Here is a 6000-nt window from a genome sequence, read left to right on the forward strand (position 1 = left end):
TGACAAACTATTGAAAACTGACTGATCCGTCTTGGAGATAATGTTTTAACCTTATTCTGGTTTTAGTGATTTTTATGTTATGTAAAAATGTAAGGTGCTATTACAAGTCAAATCACAAGCCAGTCTTATCTGTAATCTTCTCTTTGCTTATAAACAGTTGTAGAAGGATAGGGAAGGATATAAACAAAAGGCTTACACAGTGATTTTGCATTAGGGTAACTTACACAGCATCCAGCAATCTGTTTTAGTTGAATCTGGTCCACAGTTGACCCTACCCTCCATGAATTTATATTAGTCTTAATTTGTCTGTACGTCTGACCTGAAAAATACCCCAGGATAGTGAATTCCATAACTCAGTTATACAAAGAAAGGTTAAAAAAAAAAAAAAAGAAGCTGGGGGGGGAAGTTGTTTAAAATCTGTTTACCTGATTATTCTGTTTTGAACCTTTAATTTCTTTTATTGTCAGGAACAGTTGTTTGGATTTTTTTTCTTCATTGCCGTCTGTGCACTACTCATTTCAGGTTCTACTGTGTTTTTTTCTGTGGTTATGTTCACCTTTTTTGTGTTCACGATGTTCAGTGGTCTGTCTTCTATTACAGCCTGAGCTGGCATAATCAAAATTGCAGAGTACTGTTAGTACAAGCATACTGTGAAGTGTGTACGTCCTAATTGCAGTTTGTATTTTGTTACTCTGCTGTTTTGTTTCACAGCATCGGGGCCTAAATCCTGTTTTGAGTATCTCTAAGAACAGGATCATCAGCTAGATTTGCAGCTGATCTCATCCACTCCACCTACAGTAACTAGTGCTGGGCAAACTGATTTTTCCAAATCACAATGACAGTGATGCCAGCCATTCCATGCTGATGGATTGACACCTGGCAATTCCACCATCAGCCTATGCAGTATGTGAAAAAGGTAAATTTCATCTTTGTCACACGGTCTGAAATCCTGGCCTCCTGGCCTCCCACAAGTTCAGCAACTTCTCATGAATGTTTCTATAGTACTTCTAAACTAATATAAATTTTTAGATATAATCAAAAGAAAAAGACAACTTGCAAATTACCACTGCAGAAAGTCCACATTGATGAATACTCTCCCCTAGAACCAGCGGTCATTCAGAAACACCAGAGATACAATCTCTGGTGTAGCACTTCAAGCATCCTCACACTTCTCAGGCAACAAGGGTGCTTGTAGTGGGAAAATGTGTCACATCTTTGAGTGAGCTATCTGAACATGGTATACAAACTTGATGTTGTACTCCTATCTTCATATGCCGGTCTGTACTGACACTTTTGAAGAAGTCATTAAATAATCTTTAGTAGAAGATGATAATTCATTGAAAGACAATTTTCTAGAAGGTTGTCTCTGTATCTTCAGCCCAGGAAAATTACAGTTGTACAGAAACTTTGCATACAGCAACAACTCTGAGCTGGATAAAAATTATTGGAAGAACAATTACAAATGTTGTAAACACATTTCTGTTATCACTATAGCAAAACCTTCCCACCACAGAAATACCAAAACCCACACCCACTGCTATTTGCACATCCCAGTACATACATCAGCCAGGATGCTGGATATGTCCAAAAGGTACTGCATATGTCATGCCAAATACATATTGCCCTGATAAGAGGTGCACTTCGGTATTTTTAGAAGGCAAGAAAAGAGAAAAAAAAATCTAAAAAGAGAGACAAAGAAAATTGAGGATAAGGAAATGAAAAAACTGTATCTTTTTGGTTTTACATAATGCTGTGCTTCTTGGAATCACACCTATTCTAGAGACATGTTTTTTCTGCAAGCCAGTCTTTCCATTAAGTGCTTCTGAGTTTCTTTCAGGAGGATGTGAAATGCAATATTCTGAACTCAAATCATTGTGGCCAATCATAAAGTCCACATAAAGATAGTTAAAAGGTTAAGTAGCCAGAGATCCAGACTGATTCAGGTATTATAAAGTGTAATCCACATTCTGCATAGATTATGTGCAACAATGCCAGTTTCATTTAGATTGTGCTAGATTTTCAGCATGGCAGGATCCCTTCACATCTTGACTTCATCATCCACTGAAACTGCTGGTTTTTAGACTTGACCTTTTCCGTCGTGTCTCTTTGAGGAGGATGACTGACTCCAGGCAGCTGATGAGTGTACAGAATAGGCGTTTTCTTGTTGGGTTTGTGTGGTTGACCTCTGCCCTGCATGCTGATTCCTATAATACAGATCAGTGACCAGTGAAGCCAGAACGCTCCCTGCCTGTCTCTGTTATAGACACCTCAGTAAGGAACAGAAAAGAGGAAGAGGGCTGAGCTTGAAAGCCCTTACTTAATTGCTAGTAGAAAAAATGGGTAATAAGAATGACCTTGCACCTTATTTATTGACCAGATCTCTGTGAGGACAAAGTACTTGACTTGGTTCTGTATCACTTGAAAGGCTGGCTCTGTGGCCCATAACTGATGAGTAGGCGTAATAATATAGGGTAATTAAATTTTGTGCTTGCAGACACTTACATGAGGGAGGATTTCCCTCTCAAAAATAGCAGGCTCCATTTTCTTCATAATCACAGAATGTTAAACTAAATCTGAAGCAGCAGAAATTTTCCATTTGCCATCTTCCACTTACTAAGATGGCCCAAAATGCAGCAGGCTATGTATGGAAAGGTAGGAAGAGAGCTCACCAGCTACATGAGAATGAGGGACAAGAGACCAGCAGAGCAACCCAGATGGGCACAGATGCTCAGGCTGCCTTGTTTTGTGGCCTTTGGTTTGTTTTCCTCCCTCTGTATTAAAGTAAGCTTTTAGTTATAGCTAATTTATATATGTATATGTATGTATGTGTGTATATGTATGTATATATGTGTATTGATTATCCCAAATTGCCTTTCACAGAAAGCAATGGCACCTGTCTTTCTCTTGTACTCTGCATGGATCAGCTTGTCACCCTGTCTTAGGTTTTTCCCTCTGCTTTGCTTGCTGAAGCCAAATAGCACATGTGAAAACGGGACAAATTGCTTCTGTTGAGGCCTGTTGTGGGAGGAATCAGGGTGAGCCCGGATTTGCAGAAGGGATCACTTTGTAATCAGCTGCACAGGAGGCAAATGGATCTGCAGGCCACCAGTATCCTTAACAGGATCAGCTGTGTTATTTTGCTCAATATGAGCTTGTAATCAAAAATTAGGGAAAATGTTTTGCTGAAAAATATTTGGTTGATGATGGTTTCTGAAGAAAGTGTCACGTTGAAAATTAGAGGGAGTACATGTCTGTCTTTGCCTTGTGTTAATAAGAGAGCTTGAGCTGGCATCTCCTACCCACCTCACAACTCACACTTTTAATAATTTTGTGAGAATCTTTAGCAACCTGTCCTGTGAGACCCAGCACATGTTCCTTTACATGAGAACTGATAGGATCGTGTTTACACACATGCTCCTTCCCAGCCTGAACTCTGGGGCAGACTCATGGCAAGGCCTCACTGGAGAAGAGCCCATGCCAGGTGCAGCATTTCTCTAAGGGCAGCTCGCAGCAAGCCTTAGCAGAGACTCGAGGCAGATCTTTACATTCAGACATTTGGTTTTGATGGCGCATTTCTGAGCGGAAGCGCGAGTACCTGTGTACCTGCTGCTGGAGATGACAGAGGATAAGACAGCCTAGAGAGTTGAATTCAGGTTTCCACCATGCAGATGGATGGTGGAGATGGAGAAAGGATGGAGAAGGCCCATGTCCCCAGCACATGGCTGATGCCAGCTACTGGCCCTGTGCCATGTAGCTGGGCCCCAGTGCCTGGATTGCTTTTCTGGCCGTTTCTGCCTGTCCCCCTTCTCCTGCCGGTGCCCGAGAGGCGGCTCCCTGTCCGTCTGCGGCACAGGGAGCGCTGACTGCCGCTCGTTAGAAGAATTCCCCCAAGTCAGACCTATGGTACGAGCCGTGTGAAGCGGAAGACAATTAGGGGCTTATTAGTGTCCTGGGGAGACGTGTAACTTGTGTTGCTGGGACTTACCAAAACAGCGAGAGTCTTACCGGCAAGCTCCAGCCGAGAAAAGACTGAGGGATTGTCTCACCTAATTACAGGGAATGGGCCTCTTTGTGTTTGTGATTCGGTACGGTTGTCCGATCGCTTTTCTCTGGCTGCTGGCTCAGGCCGAGCTGGAAGTGTGCTAATTAGAAGAGAAATGGACGTAGTGATCCTGTCAGCTCTCGTTACCGGCATGGACAAAGCCGAATATTATTCTGAGGCAGTGTTTTGTGAGTGTCCCTCTTCCAGCTCTCATTAAGGGCAAGGTTGGTGGACGGAGAGGGGACTTGACCACATGGGTTGGCTAATGGAGCACAGTTACCGTTACTGTGCTAATTAACGGGCTCAGGAGGCAAATGTTTCTCCAACCAGCAGTCCCAGCAGCTGCACCTGGTGCTTCCAAAACCCAACCATCTCGCTGGGCCAGCCAGGCAAACGCTGTGTGTACAAGCAGAAAGGGGGTTATGTATGATGCATCCATCAGCCATCCAAGAGTGCAGAACCAGTAAAAGGGTTATCAGAGAGATGGAAAGGACATAGTGCTGCAGTAGCAGCAGGTCAAGCTCCAGCAGTCCCTTCTCAGTGACCCTTCACACAGAGGACAATGTGTCAGCTTCTGGCCCTGGAAAGTGGGTAGCAAGGAGAGAGCTGAGGAATTACCAGGACCTCCAGGTGCCACCAAGAAAGAAATCTCCTGTGAGTTGTTATGCTCATCACAGCTCTCGGTGTGACCAGGAAGGGGAAAGCTGGAAAGATGAGAGGTGACATGGAGGTGAATCAGACTATCCCTCTCTGTGTTGAAGATGGGATACTTATGGTCTGAGGTGAAAAGCAAGATGTACGTACATACCAGGATGATTGTTTTGCTCCAAAAGGCAATGAGGCAACATTGAAATGAGGTACAAAAGTTAATGCAGGTGAAGATGCTGACCAAAGGAGCCACAGAAAATACTAAAACAAAAATGTGTGTTTTTGTGCCATTAGCCTGGAACTACTACAGTTAAAGAGAGTGACAGCAGATAGTGACCTACTATAGAGGGAGAAGACAAAGCAGGAGCCAGAGCAGGTCTGTAGTGTCACAGCAGCTGAGATGGCCTCAGCAGAAGGGAACAATAGTGTGTGATGAGGAGGCTCAGTGGAAGTAAGTAGTTTTATTAACTCGTCACACAGGCTTTCATTTTAATACATAGGTGTTTTGTAAACAGTAACTTGCACAAGTTAATTGCTGGTTGATGTTTCCAAAGTTACGGGAATGTATTAGTGATTAAGTCTGATTTGGATGTTATGATCATTCTAGAGGTCCTTTGTATCTTTGGGCTAAATGTAAAACATATAACCATGTCTTAAACCTTTTGATTTGCTTTATCTCTTTAAGAAATGCACTCAGTACTTGGCTACCGTTTTCAGACATCCTTTGTCAAGCGTTAAAGTTGCAAGAGGTTCCCTCTTTAGTTTCTTGGGTTATTTTTCCCTGGTGGTGAAGCTGTTCCAGCAGGAGGGTTTGTGTCCTTCTAAGTCTCCAGCAACAGTCTCCTTTCATCTTGGATGGAGCTTGAACTCTGCCTTGTGCTTGTGCTTCCTTATTTTTTCTGTCTCCAATAGCTGTGAACCAAACAAGGATCCTTTTGCCATGGCAGCATGTACCCTTGTGTCCAAGCCCTGCAGTCCTGCAGAGCTGTAAAAGCCCTTCCCTTTTAACTGGGCTTCATTTCCTACTGGCTGCTGTGATGGTTTGAATCTTAGGAGTCTTGCTCTTAGGAGCCTGATCTCCAAAGAGGGCTTGAGAAGTATCTTCTCTGCAAAGAGGTTTATTCTAGAAGGAGGAGATGTATAATCCTCTTACTAAAACCCAGGAAGGAGAAAAGCTTTATTGCTCCTGCCTTACCCCAGTGAACTGGCAGCTTTTATGCTGCCTCACAAATAGAAAGAGGCAAAGGTCTGAGTATGAGCACTCTACCTGAGCTGAGGCTCTCTCGTGGATGCTCAGTGAAATCCACATC

The sequence above is a fragment of the Pseudopodoces humilis genome, chromosome 7 (assembly GCF_049639895.1).
Source record: "Pseudopodoces humilis isolate 2021_Gansu_Grassland_sample_001 chromosome 7, ASM4963989v1, whole genome shotgun sequence".
NCBI lineage: Eukaryota > Metazoa > Chordata > Aves > Passeriformes > Paridae > Pseudopodoces > Pseudopodoces humilis.